Here is a 17,552-nt window from a genome sequence, read left to right as displayed (position 1 = left end):
CGATCCGGGACCGGATCTGGTAGGGGGCAGACTATCTCTCTTCGCTCAGGCTTGGGCAAGAGATGTTCCGGATCCCTGGGCACTAGAGATAGTCTCCAAGGGATACCTACTAGAATTCAAGAGACTTCCTCCAAAGGGAAGATTCCACCTGTCTCGCTTATCTTCAGACCAGATAAAGAAACAGGCATTCTTACATTGTGTAAGAGACCTATCAAAGATGGGAGTTATAAACCCAGTCCCCTCCGGGGAACAAGGTCTAGGTTTTTACTCAAACCTGTTTGTGGTTCCCAAAAAAAGAGGGAACTTTCAGGCCAATTCTGGATTTAAAGATATTAAACAAGTTACTCAGAGTTCCATCCTTCAAAATGGAAACCATTCGGACAATCTTGCCGACAATCCAGCAGGGTCAATATTTGACTACCATGGATCTAAAGGATGCATATCTGCATATCCCAATCCACAAAACTCATCAGTTCCTGAGGTTCGCTTTTCTGGACAAACATTACCAGTTCGTGGCTCTTCCATTCGGTTTAGCCACCGCTCCCAGAATTTTCACAAAGGTGCTAGGGTCCCTTTTAGCGGTCCTAAGGCCGAGGGGCATCGCTGTAGCACCTTATCTAGACGACATCCTAATCCAAGCGTTGTCTCTTTCCAAAGCAAGGGCCCACACGGACATTGTGTTGGCTTTTCTCAGATCTCACGGGTGGAAGGTGAACATAGAAAAGAGTTCACTGTCACCGTCCACAAGGGTTCCTTTTCTGGGAACAATAATAGATTCTGTGGAAATGAAGATCTTCCTGACAGAAGTCAGAAAGTTAAAGCTTCTAAACGCTTGTCGAGTTCTTCATTCTATTCCTCAACCCTCCATAGCTCAGTGCATGGAAGTAATAGGACTAATGGTCGCAGCAATGGACGTGGTTCCTTTTGCTCGAATTCATCTAAGACCATTACAGCTGTGCATGCTCAATCAGTGGAATGGGGACTATACAGACTTGTCTCCCCAAATTCAAGTAGACCAGGTAACCAGGGACTCACTTCTCTGGTGGTTGACCCAGGATCACCTGTCTCAGGGAATGAGTTTCCGCAGACCGAGTGGGGTCATTGTCACGACCGACGCCAGCCTCTTGGGTTGGGGCGCGGTCTGGGACTCTCTGAAAGCTCAGGGTCTATGGTCTCGAGAAGAGTCTCTTCTCCCGATAAACATTTTGGAACTAAGAGCAATATTCAATGCGCTCCTGGCTTGGCTTCAACTAGCGGAAGCCAGGTTCATAAGGTTTCAGTCGGACAACATAACGACTGGTGCGTACATCAATCATCAGGGGGGAACAAAGAGTTCCTTGGCGATGAGCGAGGTGTCCAAGATCATCAAATGGGCGGAGGATCACTCCTGCCATCTATCTGCAATTCACATCCCAGGAGTAGACAACTGGGAGGCGGACTATTTGAGTCGTCAGACTTTCCATCCGGGGGAGTGGGAACTCCACCCGGAGGTCTTTGCCCAGTTAACCCAATTATGGGGCATTCCAGACATGGATCTAATGGCTTCCCGTCAGAACTTCAAGATTCCTTGTTACGGGTCCAGATCCAGGGATCCCAAGGCGACTCTAGTGGATGCATTAGTGGCGCCTTGGTCGTTCAACCTAGCGTATGCGTTTCCTCTCCTTCCCAGGCTCATAGCCAGGATCAAACAGGAGAAGGCCTCGGTGATTCTGATAGCTCCTGCGTGGCCACGCCGGACTTGGTATGCAGACCTGGTGAATATGTCATCGGCTCCACCATGGAAGCTACCTTTGAGATAGGATCTTCTAGTACAAGGTCCATTCGAACATCCAAATCTAGTTTCTCTGCAGCTGACTGCTTGGAAATTGAACGCTTGATTTTATCCAAGCGTGGGTTTTCAAATTCTGTGATAGATACTCTGGTCCAAGCCAGAAAACCTGTGACTAGAAAGATTTACCATAAAATATGGAAAAAATATATCTGTTGGTGTGAATCCAAGGGATTCTCCTAGAGTAAGATTAAAATTCCAAAGATTCTCTCCTTTCTCCAAGAAGGTTTGGATAAAGGGTTGACAGCGAGTTCTCTAAAGGGACAGATTTCTGCTTTATCTGTCTTGTTACACAAACTACTGGCAGCTGTGCCAGATGTACAAGCTTTTGTTCAGGCTTTGGTCAGAATCAAGCCTGTTTACAGACCCATGACTCCTCCTTGGAGTCTAAATTTAGTTCTTTCAGTTCTTCAAGGGGTTCCGTTTGAACCTTTACATTCCATAGATATTAAGTTACTATTTTGGAAAGTTCTGTTTTTGGTTGCTATTTCTTCTGCTAGAAGAGTTTCTGAATTATCTGCTTTGCAGTGTAATCCACCCTATCTGGTTTTCCATTCAGATAAGGTTGTTTTGCGTACTAAGCCTGGTTTTCTTCCAAAAGTTGTTTCCAACAAGAATATTAACCAGGAAATAGTTGTTCCTTCTCTGTGTCCGAATCCAGTTTCAAAGAAGGAACGTTTGTTACACAATTTAGATGTAGTTCGTGCTTTAAAGTTCTATTTTAGAAGCAACAAAAGATTTTAGACAAACCTCATCTTTGTTTGTCGTTTACTCTGGTAAGAGGAGAGGTCAAAAAGCTACTGCTACCTCTCTTTCTGGCTGAAAAGCATTATCCGATTGGCTTATGAGACTGCCGGACGGCAGCCTCCTGAACGAATCACAGCTCACTCTACTAGGGCTGTGGCTTCCACATGGGCCTACAAGAACGAGGCTTCTGTTGATCAGATATGTAAGGCAGCGACTTGGTCTTCTCTGCACACTTTTGCCAAATTCTACAAATTTGATACTTATGCTTCTTCGGAGGCTATTTTTGGGAGAAAGGTTTTGCAAGCCGTGGTGCCTTCCATTTAGGTAACCTGATTTGCTCCCTCCCTTCATCCGTGTCCTAAAGCTTTGGTATTGGTTCCCACAAGTAATGGATGACGCCGTGGACCGGACACACCAATGTTGGAGAAAACAGAATTTATGCTCACCTGATAAATTACTTTCTCCAACGGTGTGTCCGGTCCACGGCCCGCCCTGCTTTTCCTAATTTTTTCTTTATACACTACAGTCACCACGGCACCCTATAGTTTCTCCTTTTTCTCCTAACAGTCGGTCAAATGACTGGGGGGCGGAGCCAGAGGGGGAGCTATATTGACAGCTCTTGCTGTGTGCTCTCCTTGCCTTTCCCTGTGGGGGAGAATATTTCCCACAAGTAATGGATGACGCCATGGACCGGACACGCCGTTGGAGAAAGTAATTTATCAGGTAAGCATAAATTCTGTTTTTTGTTCAGGGACACTGTGGCAGCCATTTTGGAAACCACACAAAGACTTATCCAAAATACTTTCTTTACACTAATCCCTTTTTTTCCCTCCAGGGAGGCACACAGAGGGGGCCAGATAGTAAGCAGGGGAGATTGGGATCCACCAGGCCACCCTGTAACAACACTGCCACTTCATGGCTTGACAAATCTGTCCAAAATCTAGAAGCCAGAAATGTTTGTGCAGTCACTCAATATTTAGAAATATATACACAAAGTGGAGCTTTATATGATAAGATGATATCTAGAAATAAGAGCACTGCATCTGGATTGGCTGTCAAGGGGGTGGGGGAGATGGTATATCTCCTATGGTACCAGATCTTGATCAGTGGAACTGAATTTTGGCTCATTATCAGTTGCTGTGCACCCAGCCTGCCTGACACTATGAGGCAAGAACACATCTATGCTTCTATCCTCCCAAGGCCAGGATTAGTCATTTCTAATTTTGGTATCAGAACCTCAACACTGAAACTGTCCCACCACTATAATGGTATTTTCAAAGTCCGAGAGTCTATAGATAGTCTGCACCCTGACATTCTTTATTAAAACAGACTCCTCATCTTACCAACCCCCCCCCCCCCAAAAAAAAAAAAAACAGAAAAAACAAACTGTACAGTACTAAACCCTCTTGCAGACAATCACTTTCACTGTCGACAATGAGCACTAGCAGCAAATAAGAGAAATCAGCCACAGCAATGGACACATAGAACTCACAGGTGCCCAGGACAGTCGTAAGTCCTTTGCTGCTGCTCATCCAGTCAACATTAATACACTATTGTGTGGGGTATTGAAGCCATTGGGGAGTTCCTAGCTTGTAACGCAGCTGCAATGCACTATGCTAAAAAGATGGTTGATCTTCATACTGGGAAAATCTAGTTCCTGAAGTGCAAGCTACAAGAAATCTGCAAAGCTTACCACCAATCTTGCAGCCAGCTGAAACCAGGATGTGGGTGGTGGAAAGTGGGCAATATGGTTGTACTGAAGGGGACCCTAAAATGTAGGCACTGAAAAATAATCATCGCACTACCGACTATAGAGCCAGAAGGGCCCCCTAGAGGTGCGAGCCCAGTCTCAATTCAGACCTCTGGGCCGATTGTAGTTAAGCTCCTGGTGTACTTACGTTAAAAGGAACACTAACGGCAAAGTTAAACTTTCATGATTCAGATAGGGCTGCCAGCTATCACTCAGAATCATGCCATGCATTGAGACATATGAGGCTTTTACATTTAGCTAAATAGTTGAAAAAAAAAAAAAAAAGATTTTATTGGACAACCTACTAAAATTCTGGACTGTACAGTTGAATACCGGACACCTGGAAACCCTAGATTCAGACAGAACACACAATTTTAAACAACTTTCCAATTCACTTCTATTATAAAATTGTACACAATCTGTTAATATGCACACTGAGGCACCAGCCCCTACTGAGCATGTGCAAGGATTCACAGTGTATAAATATATGCATTTTGTGATTAGCTGATGACTGTCACATGGTGCAGCAGGAGAAAAACATAATTTACCTTTAATTTTTTTCTGACAAATTTCAATCTACTACTCATTTCAAATTAAGTGCTTTTGCATTGTCATATGCAATTCTATTGTATTTAACTCCATAATGACCCGCAACGTACTGTGTATGTCGCTAGTCTTTCTATGGGGGTAAGTTTTTTTTAATAGCGCAGTCTTGCCGCCAGCGACGGGACCAAGCCATTTTAGCTAAGCCGACAGCAGAAAGAGGAGGGTCTAATAGCATTCTCTTGCCACAAGACCCTTAAAAGGATATTAAACAAATGTTTTCTTTAATGATTCAGATAGAGCGTACCATTTTAAGCAACTTTCTAATTTACTCTTACTATCTTTAAATTCCTGTTTTTAAAAAAAAAACAAAACAAAAAAAAAAAAACACACAAGAGGAGAGGGAACAGTTTAAAACATGTTAAAGCTTCATGGCTCATTGCCATTATGAAGACATGCAAAATGGAGCAGGAAGGAAAAATAATTATGCTGCACCTCCTCCTCTGCAATCAACTGCACCTCAAAAAAAGCACAACAGGGACTCCAGAGTCTAGTCGCCCCCGCCTCCTAACACACGACGAATTTACAAGAAACTGAAAATTCCACTACTGCATCCACAGCTGATAATAGATTAGAAGATCTGACTCTGATCATCAAATGCTATCTAGCGCACTATAGCACGCGAGTATTAATTATTATTTTATTTTTAATATAGGACTTCGACACATGATTTTTTCACTATATTTTATACCGTATTGGGAGATCAGAATACTACAATGTCAAATAAATGGCATTAATTGTTAAAACTACATTGTACGTTCTCTATTCAGCATAATTACACACAGGTGCCATGCATAAAGACAGTAATTTATATATAGTTTACTTTTAAAAGGGATATTTTCAGTCAAATTAAACTTTCATAATTTATATAGGGCATGCAATTATAAACAACTTTCCAATTTACGTTTATCTTCAAATTTGCTTTGTTCTCTTTGTATTCTTAGTTAAAAAGCTAAACCTAGGAACACTCATATGCTAATTTATAAGCCCTTGAGGTTGCCTCTTATCTGAATGCATTTGACAGTTTCTCACAGCCAGAGGGCATTATCTATATGACACAATATGAACTAACATTGTACTCATGCCGGTGGAGTTACCTAGGAGTCAGCACTGATTGGCAAAATGCAAGTCTGTCAAAAGAACTGAAATAAGGGGTAGTCTTCAGAGGATTAGAATAAAAAGGTGTTTTACAGAGGTAAAAGGTATATAATATAACTGTGTTGGTTATGCAAAACTGGGGAAATGGGTAATAAATGGATTATCTATCTTTTTAAATAATTCTGGAGTAGGATGTCACTTTAATTATAAAATCAAGTAATTACTATATACTAGACAGGAAGTGTCCAAATGTTTTTATATCGAACAGCAAATAATTATATTAACTAGCTCCAAAATAAGAGAACATATACACACACACACTTAATGACATAGGAAATAAGATACAATTAAAAGGGGACAATAAAGTCAAAATTGAACATTCATGATTCAGATAGAACATGCAATTTTAAACAACTTTTTAATTTACCTCTATTATCAATATTGCTTAGGTCTCCTTGGTATCTTTTGTTAAAGAGTAATCTTAAGCAAGCTTAGGAGTGTGCACGTGTTTGTAACCATATTTATAGCAATGCTATCCGTAGTTGCAAACAAAGTATTTGTAGCATTCTAGGGGCAGCAGTGTTTTGCAACTAATGATAATAATAATAATAATAATAATAATAATAATAATAATAATAATAATAATAATAATTTGCAGAGTGCCAACAGATTCGCAGCGCTATAAACAAACATTATTATAAAGCAATAACATTGCTATAAACATTGTTGGCAACACTGCTGCCAGATGGCTAAAGACAAGTGCACGCTCCCTGAACTCACATATAATTACTCTTTAAAGGGGCAGTCTACTTAAAAATGTTTATGGCATAACCAGTGGCGGCTGGTGACTTTTGAAGCTGGGGGAGCACTAGCCCCGCCCCTCAGATGGCTCCCGCCCATTTTAATGTGGTGTGTGTGTGTGTGTGTGTGTGTATATGTGTATGCATACATACATACACTCTGCCAGTTACCTTAAACACATCCTTAGGAACAAGGTTGAGGGCAGTGTTTTATGTGTATTACTGTGTGTTAAGGTTTGTGTGTGAGGTAAGTACATAACTAACCTGTGTTATGCCACACAACACACACGCCCACATATGCATGCAATATATATAATATATATATATATATATATATATATATATATATATATATATATAATATATATATATATATATATATATATTTATTATATATAATATATATATCACCCTTTAGTTTACTGTGGGACTTTTCATAGACCATGTATAACAAAATACTGTTACAGACTGATTGCACTGCAAATTAGGATAAAATATTGAAGGAAACCCCACCAGCACAAGAAAAACATGCTGCACTAGTAACTTGTGGTTATTAAGCATTTTGAATGTTTTTATAAACATTTGATTCCTGAATACTGTAGTTAAGTCATCATTCTATTAAAACAATATACCTTCCAATATTTCAAACTTCCAAAGAGGGACACCCTTTAGAAAAGTGTATGTATGTGTATATATTAATATATATTATATATATATCTCTAAGCAATTTTCACAGCATAACAACCATTTCTAACAGGAGCATAAGGGTTTAAAAAGCATGATGAGTTCTGCTGGGAGCCTTTATTGTCCTGTCCTGCATGGCAGCACACATTATTTACAGCCCCCCTCTTACCTCATTCAGTATCAGTGTAATAATTCTTCACACAAACACACACAGTACTACTACTGCCTGCCCTGGGGTGTTGGCTGAGACACTGACAACCTCTGCTGCTCTTGAGCTAATAAATAACCGACTACACAAATAAAATAACTGCTTTAGATATTCCCACATACAGCGGAGGATAAATATCTGCTAAGACTGCGCATTCCAAAACCAAAGCACATTTTTAATTGCCAGTGGCTGGGTACATATAAGGGGACCTTGCTGTCACAATGTGTATGAAGAGTTAATTCAGGATTAAACATGAAAATACTATATGGTTTACATAATTTGACTTTTATGACGTCTCTATTAAAACTTTTTTTATTTAGTTTTTGTATTTCCATCAAAACTAAACACTTTAAGTACTTGAGCAGTTGTCTGGAGGATATGTGCCAGAGAGCAGCGAAAACTGCAGGGATATCACAACAGCCAGGCTCAAGCCGCTAAAGAGTTAGCTTAGTAAGGTCAGGTCAGGCAGTGACAGTCTCTCAAAGAAGAGTAGAGCTTCAAATATTGCTGTTTGGCCACTCAAAAAGACACTGCTTTTCTTTCTCCCTGCTCCCGCATCTAACTGCCTCTGCAGATACTCACAGACAGACTGTGAAGAAAAGCAGGGGTGCAAAAGAAGCAAAATGAAAAATGTCAATCCCACGCTAACTGCCTGCTCTACATCAGTTAGCAGCAGGGTGCTCCTTAGGCTTCCAAAGGCTGGCTAGCACCAGCGAGCAACAATTAGGATAAAGACAACACACCTTGTTTACAGAGCTGCTTTCCGCTCAAAGGCTATCTCCTCAATGAGATTTTCATGCGCTGTTGAGGGGGAGGAGCTTTGTGGGGGCGGGTCACGTGACGCTAGTAGCGTATCAGAGGCGAGGACTCACCATGACAGGCAGACTGGGAGGAGCCAGAGCACACTTCAGCCTGTGCGAATAGGGGCTCAATTACCAGTGCCGGGCTGGGAGGAGCAAACGCCTGCACAGTGATGCATGGAGATCACTGTGCACGATAGGGTTTTGCTTGATCGCACGTGTCGATCAGTGTGACAGTGTCTGATCTGGTGTGCACAACTCGCGCAGTGAGACTCAGCAGCCCGAGGAGGATACGCTAGTTACTGATACGGTCTGGTCTACGCTGGTGACGTCAGCGTTCCGCCTGGGTCCTAGCTCCCTCCTGCTTCAAGTTCAAGCTATCTTGACTAGTTGACTTACTACTATAATGGTAAATGGTGTGGTACTGCTGTACCGGTCCTACAGCCTGAGCTAGTAAACAAGAGCCTACATCATGTTATATAATAAACAATATAACAACACACACACTAATAAAAAATAAAAAAAAACAAAAAAAAAAACAATTTTTTTTTTTTGGCTCAATTTTTTTTTTCCTCCTTGCCCCCCTGGGGGGTTCACGTGCGAATATGCACAACTGGAGGAGCCTCCACTGGGCATAACCAACACTGTTAACACTATTTCCTTGTATCTAACCCTCTGCAGGCTTCCCCCCTTTTCTCAATGCTTTTAACAAACTAGCATTTTATCCAATTAATGCTGGTTCTATTTTTTTATTTAATATGTCACACATGAACCTAGCACTGTCTGACTGTTAAAAGCTAATAAAATACACTGTGATAAAAGGCAACCTGCAATGGCTTAGACACAGGCAGATATTTAGAGATTATAAAGTATATCAATATAACAAATGCTGGTTATGCAAAGCTGGGGAATGGGTAAGTAAAAGGCATTATCTATCTTTTAAAACAATTAACAAAAACACAAAAAAAAAAAAAAAAAAAAACCCCACACAAGTAGACTGTTCCTTTAATGGAATACAAAACCCCCTAAAAAAATATTTTGTGATTTAGGCAGAGCATGCAAACTCCAATTTTTTTTTTTAGATTATCCAATTTGCTTTGTTCCTATGGAATTCTTTGTTGAAGAGATACATAGGTAGGTGTCTGGAGTACTACTGGAAGAAAATAGAGCTGAAATCTAGTGCTCTTACAAATGGATAACATTCTTGCAAAACTGCTGCCATAAAGTGATCTAAAGCTTTTTTTTAAAAAATTATTATATAAATAATATATATATATATATATATATATATATATAATATATATATATATATATATATATATATAATATATATATATATATACTATATATATATTACACACACATACATACCACAAGAACAAAGGAAATGTGATTAGAAAAGTAAATTAGAAAGTTGTATGCGCTATCTGAATCATGAAATACATTTTTTTGGGTTTCATGTCCCTTTAATTACTCCTAACCAGCTAGATATGCATGATATATGAACTAGTGCACAGGTGAAATAATCAGCTGACCAGTAACCATGGTTACTGGTCTGGTCTCCACCCATCAGCTGATTATTTCACCTGTGCTCTAGTTCAGATACGAATATCTGGCTTGTTAGGGGTACTTAAAGGGACCGTGAAACCCACATTTTTTATTTTATGATTTAGAAAGAGAATGCATTTTTAAACATCTTTCTAATTTACTTCTATTATCTAATTTGTTTTATTCTCTTGATATTCTAGTTGAAAAGCATATCTAGATATGCCTCAGAAGCTGCTGATTGGTTGCTGCACATGGAAGCCTCATGTGATTGGCTCACCCCATGTGCATTTCTTTTTCTTCAAATAAGGATATCTAAAAAATGAAGCAAAATAAATAACAGAAGTAAATTGTAATGTTGTTTAAATTTGTATGTTCTATCTGAATCATGAAAGAAAGATTTTGGGTTTAGTGGACCCTTTAAAATGGACAGTCTACTCCAGAATTGTTATGGTTTTAAATAACAAATAATCCCTTTATTACCTATTCATAGTTTTGCATAACCAACAGTTATATTAATATACTTTTTACTTCTGTGAGTACCTTGTATACAAGACTCTGCAGACTGCCCCCTTATTTCAGTTCTTCATTCCAATCTAAGCACTTGCACCCCAGCATAAAGGGGTTAAAGACATGTGTACAACACTCCTAAAAGCCTCCATAGCTTTACTCTTCAACAAATAATATTATGAGAATTAAGTAAATTTAATTAAAGAGAAGTTAAATGGAATTTTTTTTTTTTTGTTAACTGCATGTTTAAGCAGAATCATAAAAAATGGTTAATTTTGACTTTTACTGTCTCTTTAATATTTAACAAAGCAGACCAAGAGAAAGATCAATCTGATAAAAGTAGTAAACTGGAATTTATTTTTATTCCACACTTTCTCTAAATCATGAAAGTTTAATTTTGAGGTTTATGTCCCTTTAATTGAGGATCACTGGCACAAACATCTATAAAACAGTGGGAACTGCCATGTTGTAACTTAAGCTACCTTTTCTGCTGTGGCCAATTAGGGGCAGTTATAAATAGGTCACTAGAGTGTGCAGCCAATGGCTGTGTAGAATATAACAGTGTTCTGCACTTCCATTCTAACAGGAACTGAAAACCTCACCAATTTCAGAATGAGATTACAGGAAAGGGGGAGAAAATAAATAATGAAAGTATATTCCAGACTTTAATGTATATGATTTATAATTTTATATTACCTTCTCAAAGTGTTTAATGTCCCTTCTCAAAAGTGTTTAATGTCACTGGCACAAAATGGAAAACATGTTTAGGTATTTTCTATGCCTTCTTACACATGAGTGTTTATGCGCCAATATACTGTAGGAACCCAGCAGCACACTTTGAATTCAGAAAGCTAATAAAGTGAAACTAGAGGTATAGTCTGTGCTTAACGGAGAAAATTTCCTTATATCAAAGTTTCCATTATTGCACAATACCTCTCTGGGGGCGACTAAACCTCACAAAGACATGAAACCCACAATTTTTCTTTTATGATTTAGGTAGAACATACAATTTAAAAACAAATTTTCCAGTTTATTTCTATTATCAAATTTGCTTCATTCTCTTGGTATCATTTGTTGAAGGAGTAAGCAATGCACTAATGTTTTCTAACTGAACATATGAGTGAGCCAATGACAATCAATTAAATAGAAATAAAATTGTTAAGTTGTTTAAAATTGTATGCTTTGTCTAAATCACTTTTTTCAAACCTGACCCCAGGCCTCCCCAACAGTCCCAGGTTTCTGTATTGCCTTGGGTGAGAGCAGGTAAAATAACCATGTTAAACTAATTAGCTGATTGTATTCACCTGTTCTCTAGTTCAGATATCCTCACTATATGGCCTGTTAGGGAGGCCTGATAACAGGTTTGAAAACCAGTGGTCTAAATCATTGAATGTCTAATTATGACGTTACTGTCCCTTTAATAGCACCCCTTCTGGCTGGAAATATAGGAGAAAAAGAGCTGCTTTTTCTCTTCCCCCTTGGTCAGTCTGTGCCAGAGGACATACTCCTGTGCTGGATTTCTGTACCAAATATAGCGGTGCACTTTTCTGTACAGCAAACACTGTAACAGAATCACTGAAGAGATACACCCCCTGATATCTCAGCACACAAGCCAGCTCTCTTCTCACACAAACACAGAAGTCACCTTTTCCTACAGGCAAAAGCAAGTCCCATTGTCCTCCCTTAGCAGAAACCAGCAGGCCACTGATACAAATACATCAGGAACCAAAGCTAAAGGACTGTTACACTCATCTAGCTGCTAGTGAGCTTGAATTTGCTATAAAATGTTTTCATGTCAGACTGAACTTTTATTTTCCAAAATCCTTAATAAAGTTTAAGTATCCGCAACTGGAACAGAACTTTACTATAAATGTTTTCATGTCAGACTGAACTTTATTTTCCAAAATCCTAAATAAAGTTTAAGTATCCCCAACCTGGAACAGAACTTTACTTACCCAATAACCAGATCCTGTTATCTGAAACTTGCCTGCCAGACCAGTACTGAAACAAATAAACTCTTGCACACAGGGAAAGGTGGAGGAAGGAAACCCCCTTTCTCTTTATTTAAGCCAATGACAGCAGACTTCACATTGAAAGGAGGAGCTATATTCCACCTACATCACTGGTTTTTAAAACCTATACTCAAGCCACATTTTGATGATATCTGAACTGGAACACAGGTGAAATAATCAGTTTATAGTAAACATAGTTATTTTACCTGCTCTCATTCAAGGTATTCCTGAAAACCTGGCCTGTTGGGGAGGCCTGAGAAACAGGTTTGAAAACCAGTGACCTACATGCAAAGAACAGATTCTGAGAGTGTTTTGACAACAATACCTCAATAGCAAACAGTAAAATACAATACAAATAACAATACCTCATTAACTGCATTATCATTTACTATATTACTAGTATCAGAAACTGCTTAAATGGACATTCTAGTTTAAAAAAAAAAAATTCTCTGTTTCATTAGAGTATTTTTTTTTAAAGCAAATTAATTTTCTTATTTTGTGTTTAACCTTTTCACAACGTTAGGACATTTCATGCCGTCCTAAAAGCGATGAGCTTTAACAGCGATAGGACTGCATGGAACGCCCCTACCTTATATGGTGTAGAGATGCGCACCCAATAAATTTTTGTTTGAATATCCGGGGAGAGTCGTTTCCCCGAATATTCGGTGGCTACACTATTCAGTATATATGAATGTAAATGTTTCAAGGCTACATTATTTACCTTAAAGGGACACTGAACCCAATTTTTTTCTTTTGTGATTCAGATAGAGAATGAAATTTTAAGCAACTTTCTAATTTACTCCTATTATTAAATTTTCTTCATTCTCTTGGTATCTTTATTTAAAATGAAAGAATGTAAGTTTAGATGCCGGCCCATTTTTGGTGAACAACCTGGGTTGTTCTTGCTGATTGGTAGATAAATTCATCACACCAATAAAAAAAGCTGTCCAGAGTACTTGAACCCCAAAAAAAAAGCTTAGATGCCTTCTTTTTCAAATAAAATAGCAAGAGAACGAAGAAATTGATAATAGGAGTAAATTAGAAAGTTACTTAAAATTTCATGCTCTATCTGAATCACGAAAGAAAAAAATTTGGGTTCCGTGTCCCTTTAATGTGATCTGGAGAGCGCGCTAACAAGGTAAGTAAAGTATTAACTCCTTAAAAAAATGAAAGTAAACAAATAAATACTGACGATTACTTGTAAAACCAGTGCACATTTGCGTGCGCTGATATTACTAAGTGGAGCGCAAATATCGCCCTTTGCGAAAGTGATATTTTGCGCTCCACTTGTAATCTAGCCTTTACATTTTATGCAATTCTACTGTGTTTAAGGTCCTTTAAAGGGACAATAAACACTTTGAGAAGGTAATATAAAATTATAAATCATATAAATTAAAAAAGTCTGGAATATACTTTCATTATTTATGTTCTCTGCTTTTCCTGTAATCCCATTCTGAAATAGTGAGGTTTTCAGTTCCTGTTAGAAATGGAAGTGCAAAACACACAGCCATTGGCTGCCACACTCTAGTGACCTATTTAAAACTGTCCCTAAATTGGCTACAGCAGAGAAGGTAACCTAAGTTACAACATGGCAGCTCCCACTGTTTTATAGAAATTAAAACTTTACACCTATTTTGTCAATATTTTAACAGCTAATGAAAATTTTAAAAATACATATACATATGTTATTCTCAGACTAATCTTTTCTTTGAATGCATCATTCTATCTAGCATTTATTTAGTGTTTAAAGGATTACTAACTTTTTTTTTCTCTGCAAAACGGAACAAACATTTATCATTTAAATACCATAGCAATGTAATGTACCTTGTGATTTTAGGAAACAAAGCTCCATTTAGCAGTAAAATTATATTTCTTTTAATCCCAATGGCATCACGTCCTCCAGCCCTCAAATGTGGGCCGTATAAGGGCTAACAATCTCGACAATCGGATGTGTATTATTTGCATATAATTATATTACAGTCTCCTCATTCAACGCATGCGCAATACAATTAGCTTCCTCTCGCATGCGCATATTGCGGCACTCAAGCCGACATGAGAGCTAACTGGAAAAAAAATGCATCCGATGACGTTGCGGTAACTCGCACATGCGCATTGCGTCTCGGAGTCGCCATCTTACAACTGCAGTTGTCAGCACGGATTGGAAATCCATAACGCAAGACAACACAGTGGGTTTGGAAAAATGTAATATTTCAAACATATATATTTTGTAAACGGTACACATTTAATACATGAACAACATTGAAAAAACCTTTATTTACATGTATAGTTTTGCGATATAACCGTTACAATTCTGACTATAGTGTCCCTTTAGTGTGCATTTTATTAACATATAAATACTGTATAGCAACCCTCAGTCAATGAGAACTTTTATAACTCAGACCCTTATGTTTACCAGCCACCATGTTAAACATAGACTTCAACAGATTCTGAATCTGCCACTGATAACAAGCGTATCTCTGCATAATATTATTTAAAGCAAATATTGTTCTGTGTACACAGTATCACATAATTCATGTTACATTTAACTCTGTAAACAGTGAAGGAATAATTTGTTTTCCATCATAAATATTACACAATTTGCAAAAAAGTAGCTTTACAACTTAAAACAAATATTTATAGGAAAAGCTACTGCATCTCCTTATTTTCAAGTGGGTAAGCAACCCTCTAATCTAATCTAAAAAACATCTGTATGGAGCATTGGGCCTGGCTGCTGTATAGGCAGCATTTCTGCAAAACGAGAGAATGTAGCATGGCCTAATAATGTCTGGAGGACTAACTCAAAGTGACTCTAGAGTTAGTAAAGCATTAAAGGGAAGATAAAGTTCGCTATATCACATTATTCATGTATACAGGTCACCCTAAAAATAATGGTACTTTCATTCATCATTTTATTTATATTTTTATTATAAAGTGAATTTTCGCAGTTTATATTATTTACCTTATTTCAATCTCAAAATTCAACCCGGTGTTTTTTTTGTTTTTTTTGGCTTGCGGGTCACGTTTTAACAGTAGCCAATTGAAATAATGGCCGTTAGGCGGCCATCATATTACATCATTAGTCTCTTGGATGATCTGCGTATGCGTTCCTAAAATGTTATTTGACTGTGAAGACAAGCGAGCTCCTGTTGCGCGCATGCTTATTGCAAATGTTTGGTTTTGCATGCTTATTGCAAATGTTTTGTTCAAAATGGCGACAATGTTGGTGTCTCAAATCCGGAGTGATACAATTTTTACAAGCGCATTGGTGACTGTAGAAGACTCTATGCACAATGCGCAGTTCGTTGAATCCTCGTGAACGCGCTTTGGAGACCGCTCTATACTTCAGACTGTCAAAAATAAGGAAATGACTGATGGGAGGAGTCTGTAACAGCACGGTAGGGAAATAAAAAAACTGTTTATTAGAAAAATATATAATCGTTTGGGGAAAAGAAGGTAGCGATTAGATTGTTTAAAATTTGACTAATTCATCTGTAAATAGAGATAGATAAAACTTTACCTTCACTTTAAAGTGACAATAAATGAGGGTTTTATATTAAATGTCTAGCTATGCATAATGAAACAACTTTGCAATATACTTTCATAAATAATTGTGGATTGACTCCTCAAGGATAACCCTGTTACATACATCTCCCTAATTGGCTTTTAAAAGGGAACAGTCTAGTCAAAAATAAACTCATGATTCAGAAGTGCATGCAATTTTAAACAACTTTCCAATTTACTTTTATAATCAAATTTGCTTTGTTCTCTTGGTATTCATTGTCGAAAGCTAAAACCTAGGTAGGCTCATATACTAATGTCTAAGCCCTTTCTAATCAGCCTCTTATGTCAGTGCATTTTGAAAGTTTTTCACAGCGCTACTTGTTCATGTGTGCCATATATATAAATTGTGTTCACTCAAGGCTAAAATGGAAGTCTGTCAAAAGAACTGAGATAAGGGGCAGTCTGCAGAAGCTTAGATACAAGGTAATCACAGAGGTAAAAAGTATATTAATATAACAGTGTTGGTTATGCAAAACTGGGGAATGAGTAATAAATATATTATCTATCTTTTTAAACAATAAAAATTCTGACTGTCCCTTTAACTAATAACAACTGCAAAACATGGCATTTTTATTCTAACATTATGACTGTAATTTGCTTTGTTCTCTGTGGACTAAAGTCCAAACAATATGCACACGTAAACAGAAACTCAGAGTCACCCAGGAACCCATAAACATTCGCACACACCTTTTTAGATGGTTAACTATAATTCCAAGCCCCAATTCTTCACATTACATTTCCTCTGGTATTTGATTTGTTTTATGATGCCCCTTGACAGAGTGTTGGGGATGTATTCCTGACTTGCTTGTGTCTACTACTAGCCTTACCTTTTGACAAGCAAGTCTTCCAGCAGTAAACAGTGCTCTGTATATTGTTCTCTGTGATGCCAATATTGTCAGGGAGGGAGATGACGCAGCAACAATGAGAAAGCGGCGAGGAAATAACAGATTGAGGGGGAGGGGGAAGATCAAACAGGCTAGCAACGGACAAAGTACTGCCAATATCAGCCTTAGTAGGAATTGCTGTCCCTTTTCTGCACTTAAACCAACCCCCTAAGCTAACTTAAAAGTATCTACTCTCTTTAAAAAATGGATATAATGTACAGTATAGAAAGTAAAAAAGAAAAGATGAGTAGCACTTTTTTTTAAAAAATCTAGAGGGTTATCAAGTTAAAATATTAACGGGATACTAAAGCCAATTTGTTTCTTTTATTATTCCAGATAGAACATGCAATTTTTGGCAACTTTCTAATTTACTCCTATATTATCAAATTTTTTTATTCTCTTGCCATCTTTATTTGAAAAGCAGGAATGTAAAGCTTTAGCACACTCGGCCCATTTTTGGTTTCAGCACCTGGGTAGCACTTGCTGATTGGTGGCTAAATGTAGGGCAGTCCTTAATTATAG

At 38.0% G+C, this 17,552-nt stretch overlaps 1 protein-coding gene across 3 annotated transcripts in view; it reads right to left on the bottom strand.

Annotated features, from left to right (window-relative positions):
• The window catches only part of LOC128640066 (uncharacterized), an 81,283-nt gene extending 64,227 nt beyond the window's left edge, over positions 1–17,056 (bottom strand). The window contains exon 1 of one of the 3 annotated variants that reach the window (XM_053692389.1): positions 16,974–17,056. The gene's annotated coding sequence lies outside the window, so the exon portion shown is untranslated. The other 2 variants (XM_053692387.1, XM_053692388.1) reach the window with 2 other exon arrangements.
• Between the last annotated feature and the right edge of the window lie 496 nt (positions 17,057–17,552).

Source organism: Bombina bombina, chromosome 9 (genome assembly GCF_027579735.1).
Source record: "Bombina bombina isolate aBomBom1 chromosome 9, aBomBom1.pri, whole genome shotgun sequence".
Taxonomy (NCBI): domain Eukaryota; kingdom Metazoa; phylum Chordata; class Amphibia; order Anura; family Bombinatoridae; genus Bombina; species Bombina bombina.
Note: the sequence above shows the minus strand (reverse complement) of the source record. Positions and strands in the feature narration are given on the sequence as shown.